The following is a 13,291-nucleotide window of genomic DNA, read 5'->3' as shown; positions in this document are numbered from 1 at the left end:
ATGGCCTCCAGCTCCTGGCGCACAATCATTGCGATTTTGGCAGGAGGCGCAAGTGGACGGGGCATTGCAGAATCCACGCAGGACGAAGTCACCACGGTGTTCGGAAGTGAAGGTAAGTGCTGCCTTATTCGCCTCCTTTTAGCTTTTTTCAAATAGTTGGCATTCGTATATAATGAAGTCGACAGTGCGGAAGGTCTTACAAACAAGTGTGTTAAAAGCGTTGCCAGCAATGCCTTTCAACACGTGGCGGATCTTGTCCACCTCTGTCATGTCTTTGTCACTCTGTCGGCACAGTGCCAGTACGTCTTGGATGCGTGCGACTTACGACTCCGTCGATAATTGAACACGCGACGCGAGTTCCTCCCTGGCGGCGATCTGACGTGAACCAACCGACCAAGCAAGCTGCGAAGCTCCTGCTTGCACACGTCTCAGCTGGTTACTTCTTCTTCATGCGTCTCATACTAGGCGCGTGCTTTACCACGCAGATAGAAAAGAATGTTTCCAGCATAGGTGTCTCGTCTCACCTATAGTGCTTGCTGATGCGCTGGAATAATGCGAGCCATTCTTCGACGTCCGTGCTCTCCGTACCAGAAAACGTGTCAGGTTCGAGAAGATAGGTGGGGGGATCACAGGTGACAGATCCACCGGAAACTGCGAGGCCTCAGGGCTGGTTTCTGGCATTGCGGCTGGACAAAGGTGGCGTCCACTGCGGAGTTCCAGAGCCGAGTTGTGTGAAGACCCCGCATCTTCAACCAGAAAGATATTACCGGGAAGAATTATTTGTCGACAGCAGGTCTTACTAACGCTGTACAGAGTGCACAGTCATGCAGGCCAACGAGGAAGCTTGAGAGCAACCCACAACAAGCATGTCGTCGTCTTCCTCCTTTTGAGTGTCTGCTTGTGCGGGAGCGACTGTTCCATACACATATCAATAGAAAGGCACAAAGCAGTACTCCACAATCGCGCAGCACTCGCCGCGAAAACAAGCGGATGCAGTTTCAACAAAGAAAACGCTGTGCTTTCGAAGTGAGCGTGAAAAGTGGACACCCATAGTTGTTATAACAGTGCCAGTAGCCACCACACACAATAAAAACAATTGAACAGCTTCTTTGTCGCGTTTTACCACGACATGAGTGTCTAAATGGCGCCACGTCTAGAAAGGGCGCGAATATTCGAATTGACGTCATAAAAGCGCGGTTCGCCGCGCTGCCGTAAGTCGCACACTAGGCCAATACCGGATCAAGCGTGACGTGTCAGATCTGATTCGTTCTTGCGAGACATGACGTTTTCGTGAAAATACGTGGCAACTCACCCATTCGATTATAGCCAGCACATTACCACGATTCAGGGGCCGAATTCACAAAGCTTTCTCTTTGCTATGCACTTTCTTAGCCAAGAATTCTCCTATCTGTAGAGATTACTATAGCGCTGCTAAGAATTTAGCTAATTCGGCACTTAAGAGGGTGAGGAGGGCACACGATAGGCGATGCAACGACAAGGAAAGAAAGGAGTGTGTGCCGATAATAGCAAGGTAGCACGCAAAGCGTCTAGCGTCGAGACTATACGATGATAGCCAATGATTTGCTGCATCTAAGTTTTAGTTCCGCGAGCGTCTGCTAAAGCGTTTACGGGATTGTAATAAACGTCTTTGTGTGCTGTGCAAAGCCAAGCACTCGCCTTTCATCAACGACTGTAGCTAAAAAAGAAATTGCTCGATTACCTTAAGCAATAATCTATGCACTATCTCACCAAGTACAAGTAAACAACACTCCAGGTGCACCACGTCCATGAAACCACGCATAAATCAATGCATTCAATGTTTGAAATTGTGGTTCAAATGTCTTCCACTGTTTAATGCGACCAGTTATCTTACTTTTTTATGAAGCTGGGCTGCTACTCAGCTTATCTGGTATAATCGAGCACGGTATAGTGGTGAACGTAAGGGTGTCTTGTACCTTTGGTTGCTTTTTTTACAATATTCCTATTACAAAACACAATCGCGACTTTTGTGCCTGTGACGAATTGTGCAGAAATATAGCACAGCAATAATCAATAAAATTGTGAGCAGAATTTTGCTGTTTCTAGCACCGCAAAATTTTTATAAAGCCGGAATGCAAGAGCGTGCATACGCTTACGCTTAGATATGTGTCTACGTAAAACGAGTGAGACTCGTCGGGAGGTGTATCAGTGCTAATGCTTTTCTCAAAACACGGTGCAAATATTTTGTCCAGCGTTGTTGGAGTCAGCAAACAAAGCAAGGGACATGTATACAAGTTTTGAAGTCGAGAGACGTTATCACACGTGCAAAAAGCACGAAGAGAGAGAGAGAGAGACTCTAGTTTTGTCTCCATGAAAGGGTAAAATTGATAGGTAATAAAGACAATCTTCTGGCCCAGCAGACGTTAGAGAAAGTTTCCGCAAAGCAGCGTCAGATGCTTGGAGAGCATAAACAAGTGGAGTACGCGTTTTATGGGAGCGACAGCCATGCAGTAAGTGAGATGAAGTGTGACTGTCTTTAGATGTGAGGGTCAATGCTAATTAAGAGAGTTGTGAGTTAATAAGCAGAATCTTCGTTAAACACCTATAATGGAAACAAACTGAGTATTCATCTAGTGATAGTGACACTAGTGACAGTGCATTCCTAATAATTGATTAGCCTTGTCACAGGCCGATATATATCTTAATTTTTTACTCAGATTTGGCAAACTATGGGAAGGTAGCCTACATTAGAGCCGGCTATCCTAACATCATGACAGTAATGTGCAAGATAAATAGCGCACGGTTATGCAGCCACACGTGGTGGTATCTATCTTCTAATACCCTTGGGCAAACTCATTCTAACAATTTTTTTCTATTTTTGACCAAGTTTTACCGGACGTTATGGCATTTGGCGTCATTCGAAGAATTGGTGATATATTAACAATGGGGTGAGCATTAACAATAGGGCTGCGGTGGACGAGCGGTTACAGCGCTCAGCTACAATTGAGGAGCTACTGGGCTCGATCCACAAGGTCACCGAGCACTTCTTTTTTCTTAAGAGGTTGCCTTCCTGAGATTATGCGTTAAAATGAACTATTGCAGTTAATCGTGTTCTGCTTAGAAGGTCCTCTATGAGCGTAAAAGAACAATAGCAGTTTGATTTGTGTCATAGAGAGATACTCTGCTTTTAGTTACTACGATAAGTTTTTAAACCGAAGTGTATTTTTATTAACAGTTTCAGTACAGATAAAAGGTGCGTGGACAAAATTCGTGTATTCAGCTTGACTGGTTTGTGACCTTAATAATAATTGCCAACCGGTATTACAATATCACGACACTTTGGCAGCAGCAGCGGATCTGCGCACAGCCTACTGAACCATTGCATATTGTTTTTACAGCGCATGTCGTCGGTGCACTGCCCCGTGTCAAGGGAAATACGGTGGTCATCGTGGGAGTGACTGCTGACCTTTCAAATAGCCTCGACGCATCGCCCCGTATCATATCAGGGCACGGCTGTGATCATCGTGGTCGTGTTTTTGTTGTGCCCCGCTGTGAGCGCCACCTGGATAGCTGTTCAGCTCGGAGCATCTCCGGGTGTACTGAACCACACTTTGGCAGCAGCAGCGGATCTGCGCACAGCCTACTGAACCATTGCATATTGTTTTTACAGGTACTAAAGTTCTTCACTGCTGTTGCTGTGGGTTCTTGACGGAACGTCCCAGCTGCTTTGGAGGTTGACATCGCTTTTCATCGCTGCGTGTGCTTTTTTCAACGCGCAGCGCATGTCGTCGGTGCACTGCCCCGTGTCAAGGGAAATACGGTGGTCATCGTGGGAGTGACTGCTGACCTTTCAAATAGCCTCGACGCATCGCCCCGTATCATATCAGGGCACGGCTGTGATCATCGTGGTCGTGTTTTTGTTGTGCCCCGCTGTGAGCGCCACCTGGATAGCTGTTCAGCTCGGAGCATCTCCGGGTGTACTGAACCACACTTTGGCAGCAGCAGCGGATCTGCGCACAGCCTACTGAACCATTGCATATTGTTTTTACAGGTCAGTACTATCGTTGTTTCTTTCCTTAGTGTTCTGTTGCTTTCTGCTGCTGCTGCTGCTGCTGCCATAGTGTTTTTAGTGTTTTTTGATGTCGCCAGCCGAAATGGAAAAACATTTTAAAGAGTTGAAACAAGAGTTTCGCGAAATGCGGACTGCCCTGGAGAGAGAGCTGCGTAAGGAAATACGTGATGTGAAAACAAGTCTAGACTTTTTTAATAAGCAGTTTGAAGAAGTTTCGGCTCTGTGCTCGCGGCTTGAAAAAGAAAACGGTGAGCTAAAGGCTCAAAATGATGTTCTGAAGACTGATTGCAGTCAGCTGAAGCAGGTCGTTCTCAACAATGAACGTAGGACTACCGCCCTAGAACAGTACTCGCGAAACCGAAATATTGAAGTGAAAAATGTTCCTTTCGTGGAGGGTGAACGGTTGACCAGGGTCGTTCAGAAGATTGGTGAAGCTGTCGGCGAATCAGTGAAAGAAGATGACATAGAAATTTGCCATCGCGTGACTGCTAAGGATGCATCTTGCCCTCATATTGTTGTGCAGTTCAACAACCGGTCTAAGCGAGACGCAGTTCTGGAAAAGGCGAAAAAGTTGCGCTTAACGACAGCTGATATTGGTTTCCCAGGAAAGACATTTGTCTACGTCAATGAACACCTATGCTCACAGTTAAAAAAACTACTGGGACAAACTGTAGCGCGCAAGAAGGAAGCCGAATGGCGATTTGCCTGGACGAAAGGCGGCAAAATTTTTGCGCGAAAGGATGAGAAGTCGAGGGTGCTTCAGATAACTACTGAGAGCGATCTCGAAAAGATTGTTTAAATTTGTTGAGCTTCATCCTTTAGCAAAAAAAGCTAGAAGAAAAACAGGGCAAAAAGAAAATGGCTGCAGACTGCTTAACGCCACACCAGTTGAGCCTATTGGTATCTGGTAGAAAACACCACATTTCCTACCTTCATATAAATGCGCAATCAGCCAGAAACAAGGCAGATGAGATAGCAATACTGCTTGAATCGTTTGAGTTCTCCTTTGACGTCATCATGGTTACTGAAACCTGGTATCGCCATGAATCCGACGTTCTTCGTATACCTAGCTATGCCACGTATTTCTTGAACCGCAGTGATAAATTAGGTGGTGGTGTTATGCTCCTGGTCAAAGATGTGTTTGAGTGTGAAATACTCGAGGCTTTTTCTGTGGTTACTGACGATTACGAGATTATGACTGTAAAATGTTCTTCGGGTATTTTTTCTGTGGTATACTGCCCCCCCAAATGTAACATGTGCAACTTTTTTACGTTTTTAGACACTTTCCTGTCGTGGGTCAATGAAAATGGTTACAATCTTACTATCGGGGGTGACCTAAACATTGATATGCTAACTTCCAGCCCCCAACGTCTTGAACTTTGCAATATCATGGAATCAAACGCATTTAAAAATGTTATAAAACACCCCACTCGATTTCATGCCCAATCCTGCACACTTATCGACGTCATTATAACAAATAGCACAAGTGCACCTCTTTGCTCGGGTGTCCTTAAGACACATATTAGCGACCATTTGCCTGTTTACTCAATTTTAAGTCAAAAGAAGCTTCAACTTAGGGATGCAAAGCCACCGCCTACCCCATTCCGGTACATATGTCCTAGCACAATTGATATGTTCGCTGCATATATATCCAAGATAAAATGGGACGCTGTTTTCCGTGAAACTGATGCAGACACAGCGTATAATGTTTTCATCGAACGTTTTAGTGAAGCCTACAACAAGTGCTTTCCGCTCAAAGCAAAACGCAGACCACGCAAGGCAAGAAAGCCTTGGATTACTTCGGAATGCCTTCAAGCTATAAAAGTAAAAAATGCACTTTACCAGAAATTTCTAATATCTAGAGACAAAGAAGACTTAAAGACATTTAGAAAACATAGAAATACTACAAACTCCTTATTAAGGAAAAGCAAACTTGAATATTTTAGCAACCTTTTCAGCCCTGAAAAAACCAAAACGTCCGAAGCCATCTGGAAAAAGTTAAACATGTTGCTCCACCCACACTCGGATGATAGCACATACCCGACTAAACTCATTGTAGACAACCGCGTTCTAACTGGTGATGACCTTGCTGAAGCTTTCAATAAATTCTTTACCTCTATTGGAGAGAGCTCACACGACAATAATTTTGCGCGATTCATGGGTTGGCAAGTAGGCGAAAGTGCATTTCTATTTCCAGTGACTACACAGGAGGTTACGGCAGATTTCATGTCACTAAAGAATAGCAGGTGTTGTGACGTAGACGGCCTGGAAATCCGTCCAGTTAAGCATGTTATTCATGTCATATCTCCTATTTTAGAATACATCATTAACTTAATCTTCTCATTGGGCACGTTTCCTAGTCGTCTTCAGATAGCCAAAGTTTCTATTATTTTCAAAGGTGGTGACAAAAATAGCATGACCAATTACAGACCAATTTCTATTTTACCTGTATTTTCTAAAGTAATTGAAAAGTTGTTACATAAACGAATAGTGTCATTCTTAACCAAGCACCACATTATGACGCCTTTTCAATTTGGTTTCACAAAGCAGCGCTCAACAGAAACTGCCCTACTAATGCAAAAAGAAATCATACTCGATGCATTTGAAAAGGAAATATATACACTTGGAATTTTTGTAGATTTCTCAAAAGCATTTGACAGAATCAACCACATTACATTAATTAAAAAACTAGAACACTACGGTTTTCGGGGGAACTTTATAAGTGTCATAAAAACCTATTTGAAATACCCACAGCAAAAAGTAGATATAAATGGCTACGCATCTAGTTTTAAAAAACTGTCACATGGCGTGCCCCAAGGAAGTATTCTGGGTCCCCTGCTTTTTAATCTGTATGTGAACGACTTGACAAACATCGATAACAATACATTTATTATTTATGCAGATGATACCAGCTTATTTTTTAAAGACTGCGATTTGCATAAACTAGTTGACAAAGCAAATAGTGTCTTGAAACTGCTGCACATTTGGAGCATAAGAAATTCGCTAATTATAAACACCTCAAAAACAAAATCTGTGCTCTTTCGTCCAATAAATAAGCCCGTAAACTGCGATTTATCATTAGTGATTGGCTCAGAATCTATAAGGATTGAACCGATAGTGAAAACTCTGGGAGTTTTTTTCCACGAAAACATGCTATGGAAGGATCAGGCTGAGTTTGTCCATGCTAAACTTTCTCGTACTGTAGGTATCTTATCGCGCTTACGTTTTCTCTTGCCACAAAAAATTAAACTCTTACTATATAATTCGCTATTTTTATCTACATTAAGCTATTGCTATCTAGTATGGGGCACCACATCGGAAAAGAACTTAGGCCGAATATATAGATTACAGAAAAAGGCTGTGCGCATAATTACAGGTGTTCCTCGCGATGAACATTCCAAACCCATTTTCGAAGCCCTTAATTTACAACCAATGCCTGAGATATACAATACAATTTTAATGAAGCGATATCGTACTTCCTTAAAGAATCACGACTCTTTTCTTACTGATTTAGCGCGTTTGACACCCTATACCTGCCCCTATAGCACACGAGCTACCGATGACTGGAAAATTCCTTACACACGTACTAACTATGGTCGCCAGATGATGAGCTACTTACTGCCACTAACCTTAAACAGTTTCTTACAATAAACCATTTATACTGCTCCGTTCTGTAAATGTTTTTCAACGTGTTAATAAAATGCAAATCGGCATGACCTTGAAGTACATGTTTTGATATTGTATAATAACTGATGATCTCATGCTGCTGTTGCTGTTGCTATGTTGTCAAATGGTGCGAAAGCCTTCGTCAAGCCTTAATGGCTTTTTGCTTTCGCCCCACAGCATCACTGTTGTGACTTTTGTAATGTCTCCTGTGATGTCGGAATAAACTGAATTGAATTGAATTGAATATGCATAAATATCCCACACATATACAACCACGGGTGATAGATTGTTTATTCCGATTAAAATTGATATGTTGAAATCGACAAATTCAACCAGCGCAATGTGTACATGATATGCCATGTAGAGTAGCTATGCTCTAAACTAATCTTCGCTGGTTGGTTTCATTCTACCCAATTGCTTGCTCATGAATGTACGTTGGCAAATGAAAGACATTCTTCGAATGCACATATTTGTGTAAGGTTGCATTTATTTTTATGCAGTAATGAACTAATTCAAATGTGTATAGGTTCAGAAGAAAAAGAACTAGAAATAAATTCAGCCAAATCATTATCGAACTTACTCGTCAATTATAAACGGATTCTCATTTAAAAGATACATGCATACATACATACACACATACACTGAGGTGTAAATATGGAGATGAATAGTTATAAAACAACAATACTAATACACTCATTTTGAATATACAGAAAGTAACTTGCAAGAGAAATCCAATAGCACCATTTATGTGTGACCTCGGTGTTTGTCATACCATCTCGGGAAAGCTTGATGCATAATTTCTAATACTGCCCAGTAACAAGCAGTTTTTATGAGAAACACAAGAATAATCCCCTTGAAAATATATATTAATAAAGAAAAGGCTGTGCATCAGTATTCCATACATGCCTGCAATACTACTCTGTTCATTCACATAGCTTGGCTCATTCACAACAGACTAACAAAGCATGTTACGACACTTGGGCTGAAAGTCGGCACAGCGCAAAGCAATTCTATACAATACACGAATAATACAATTCTAAGGTACTAAGCTTTTTGGTGCAAGCAGTGTTTATATTGACAGCTATAGACCCTATTTTGTTTCCCGAAAACACTTCTCAAAAAGAATTCAAAGTTTGCACATCAACACAGTTCTCTCACAGCTGTCTTTTTGTCTGCTTGAAAAAAATTCAGTTCACTGGTAGGCAAAGACTGTACATTTATTATGTGAGGTGATGCTCGAGTGAACTGCATGCGTGTATTGCTGGTTGCTGCCCTCAACCGCGATGTTGCTCAGCACATATGTGTGAAATCACAACTAATGCTATGCCACTGCAAAGTAATTATGTGCTATTTGTATGAAACAGGGACCACAATAAAAGAACATAAGAACGTTCATCTTCACACAGTTCAAAAAGTGTAAATACATTTCCAAAGAATTTTCACAGCTCATCTGAGAATAAAAATAATGGTTATAAACACATTGTTACTTCCACTAACAAACTATTTTAGGATGCCAGCTTCAATATTAGAGTATACCAGTACCTTTGTAGGGCTATACAATTGTATAGGCGCCTAGAAAAAAAGATAAGTAAGTGCATGCTATAGCTAGATATAAATTAAAATAAATACTTTTATTTCTAGTTTGAGTAAAGCTGCATAGATAATAAGTCACTTGCATAGTATACAATTTAGTTATGAAAAAAACCTGTCAGAGCAAAGTGTACTTTAAAAAAGGTACACTTACACAGTGGAAACACAGAAGTAGACTGTTGAAGGACGGCAGGCAGTGGGATAACAATACACAAGCACTAAAATCTACTGTTAGATATACTACGAGTAGTGATGATCCCCTTCCTTCCAAATACAATAATCCACATAGATTCACTTCCCAGTGCTTATACACACATGTCATCATTGGTGCTACACAAATGTGTGTATACTGAAAGATTGTATCGACTAAGTACAAGATTACCGCATCCATGGTTCTACTTCTTGTACTACAAAAAACGCGAACACAGTTACCATCGCCGACTATGGATGCTGTGATTCAGGGCAGTTTAATGCAAAGACACGCAGGCACTTGTATAACATGCATGTTAAAATCTTCAGCTCAAAATTATTTGCCCACTAACACTACAGCAGCCTTTAAATTAGTGTCATAGTTTGGTGTCTTCTATGCAAATTATAAATAAATTAGAATGCAAGCAAAGGAACCGCTGAATAATGCACTGCTAAAAAGTCAAGCTGCAGGTGCACAGAATGTTACTATGTATACAATTCAAACTGCTCCAGACATCACAATGTGCTCTTTCTGCTGTCGTAAATTTGAGCAGGAGGACAGTCACTGGCAGTCCCTTTCTACTTGTTCGTCTTCTGTGCTCTGCTCTAGATACACTGTACATGACCTTTTAGCACAGGATCCCTTGTTACTGCTGGAACTTAGAAAAAGACAGATCATTGTTACAACCATGCTACATGCAAAAGTGTACAGTAGTTAAATAAGTGCTCATATTTACAGATGTCGTATTTTTAGAAGCCGATGAGAAGCCTCAACACACACACACACAGTGAACACTGAAAATATTATTTATTATGATATAAGAGCGAAACTACAATGTTATAGATGGAGGCATGAAACTTCTGCCAGACGTAATAAGCCAATAAAGATTCTTCTATTTCGACTTTACACTAGGTGCGAGAAGCAGACCACAAATAAGTTCACTAAGAAACACACGTTAGACTGCATTACAACACAACTCGTAATGTTCATAACTTTAAGGCAGTATAACATAGCCAGCTCATAATACCACGTATAGGAGCAAATGGGCAGTCTGCAAGACACAAAACGCTTGTGGATTATGAGTGTGCTTGTTGCTGACATCTATTATTCCAAACGAAGTAAACCTTTCAAAAATGAACTTCATCAGCGCAAGTATTCATATGCAACAAACACAACAGGCTCTTACAGGTGCCACTAACACTCATCATTATTGTTGATATCAAATTCTTGCCGGATGAATATGCTGTGTACTGCACAGAACACGAAAGGAGCGCTGCATGACCTCACTTGCTTTTGTGCTGCCTGCGTCGCACTGCTGCTGAAGTAGGCAAGCCTCAGACAGAGAAACGAGCATCCATGGCTTTGAAGCACACTGAACATCACCTTTGGAGATCAAGAATGCATACTTGTGCAAGGTACAATTTTAAAAAACATTTATCACTATGCAATCGTGGTGAACACGTTCGGCTGAAACACAACAGGTAAAAGCACTGAGAAAAAAAGGTACATCAAGTAAAAGATGCAGTTACTGGCCCTATGTCGTCTAAAACTTGTTCAACTGGTCTTTCTCCTTGCTAGTTGTGAACAGCCAGGCGAATTTCATTCACTTGCTATTTCAATCTAGAGCACTTGAACCACAGAGTGAGACACAAGCTCGAGAGCCCAATAAGAAATGAAAATATTTGTGCTCATTTAAAAGCATGAGCTTTTGAGCCTCAGATGATTGGAGTCTCATTCATAAGCTGCAGGCTATCTAGTTTCAACATTCTCAATTATCTCGCAATTCACTTCTATTATTGTCCGAAAAGCATTATGTGTAAGAATAATACAGGTACCCACTGTAAAAAACCATGCTTGAGTTTTCAATTTGTGCACAGTAAATGGTGTTCACTTAATCGTGTGTAACAAAGAAAAACTAACCCTGCAGCAAGCCGTTAGGCAGTTTTGTGCCCTCCAAGCTCCCAAGCAGATCTTTGTCATTCCAGATGCATGCTTCCAGGCCATATCTAGGTCCGCTGAATGACAACAGTCCCAGCAGTGACATACATTTGCACAACTAGGGAGCACGTGTGCTTCCTATTTTTGTACAGATGCTCCAAGTCATGATGAGGATTGATGTGCCAGTGTGTGCAACCGATGCATCACGCAGGACCTTAGCAAATAATCTCTCCGATCTGTGAAGAGCCAGAAACGAGATATTTAAAAACAATCATTAAAAGCACTCACTTTTAATACTTCTTTGACGAAGCTATCACTTCGTCAAAGTGACCAAATCTGCTATAACCACTTTGAAACAAACTGAAGCCTCATTTAGAATTTGCGTACCGCAATATTTATGTCCTAGTGACGTATAGTGCTACTGCCGTGGAAATCGTATATACAACTAATTTTTCAAAATAACGAATTCCTCAAGTGCAACCTGGCTCCTGAAAATAAATTTACATCAACTTTCCAACTATCAAACGTGTTAAATCAACAAGTTCATCCTAATAATCAAACAAGAGCTCACTTATATCGAATCACAAAAAAGTATGATGTATTTGCCCGCCTCTCCATATTATATGTATGTAATAACCCTAGTAGTAAATTTTTCATGCTTTAATCTAATATAGGGAAATATTACATCTGACGGGCTTCAAAACTTCCACTCGTTATAGTACTGTGTGAATAGCAACTAATTTAGTAATTTAGGTCAACTCGCCGATGTCAGCATCTAATAGCCGTCAGTGTAATGAGGAACCAAGTGTGCGTTAGGGCCAACAGGCAAACGACATCTGCAGACTGGAAGCTGCCGATGCCAGCAATGAAGGGCTGGCCAGGCGTGCACGTCCATTGATATAGTGTAAGAACTGGCCATGACCGCCTGTTGTCAAGGCTCTAGTGCCGTGCAAAACGATGGCCAGACAAACTCATAAATCTGTAGTTAGCTGGTACTGGCCTACAATTTTATTCGAAGCAAGGCACCGATGAAATCTTTGCTGGCCGGAGGAAAGCTTGACGTTTACGGGCTCTCGCTGCCACATATAGCTCTTAAGTTCTTCCCGAAGAACAGTCTGGGCGCGCTGCCAAGTAACACGATCCACAACAGAATGTAGCACTTCGCCGTTTCGGTTTATCGCATCGCATCGCTATGACTATGTTTATCACAAACAGGAGAGGTAACGAGTTAACAAACAAAAGCGCCAAGCTCCACCACCGCAACTTCGCAAGGCAAAACAGTTATCAACGCTGTCTTTCAATTTTCGGTCAAACGAGCACAGCTTCTTCACAAGTCTTGGAAACGTCAACAGAGCACCACTGTTGACTACGAACATCGTTTCACTCCCGAACATTAGATTGCTCACAAGAAAATAGAAGCGTACGGGCTAACCAGTGGCGAAGCAAGAAGCGAACACAGTGCATAGTTCATACGTTTCCGTACGTATTTGGGCAGTAACGTGCCGAAACGTTGTCAATCTGAAATGTCGCCCAGCACCCAACTGAGAGACTCGAAAGTCAAGCGAACGAACCGTTACCGGCACACAAACACACATTTCAGGCTTCTCGAGTGATAGTTGCCGTCGATACACCAGTGCCGATCCCCGCTTGATAAACACACCGTCGCACAGGCTTCGCTGCACTTCACCGTACACCATTGCACTGCCGCAGCTTTCCACACTGCTTACACGCACCGAAAGAGCTGTCGTATTCACAACGCATCCGGTCGAACGCTGAAGTAACTCATGCGAGAAGCGATTGCTAAAATTCGCACCGACCGATATGCTGTTCACGACGCCATGTTGTTTTCGACAACT

The sequence above is a fragment of the Rhipicephalus microplus genome, chromosome 1, assembly GCF_043290135.1.
Source record: "Rhipicephalus microplus isolate Deutch F79 chromosome 1, USDA_Rmic, whole genome shotgun sequence".
In the NCBI taxonomy this organism is placed as follows: domain Eukaryota; kingdom Metazoa; phylum Arthropoda; class Arachnida; order Ixodida; family Ixodidae; genus Rhipicephalus; species Rhipicephalus microplus.
This window is presented reverse-complemented; position numbering follows the sequence as displayed.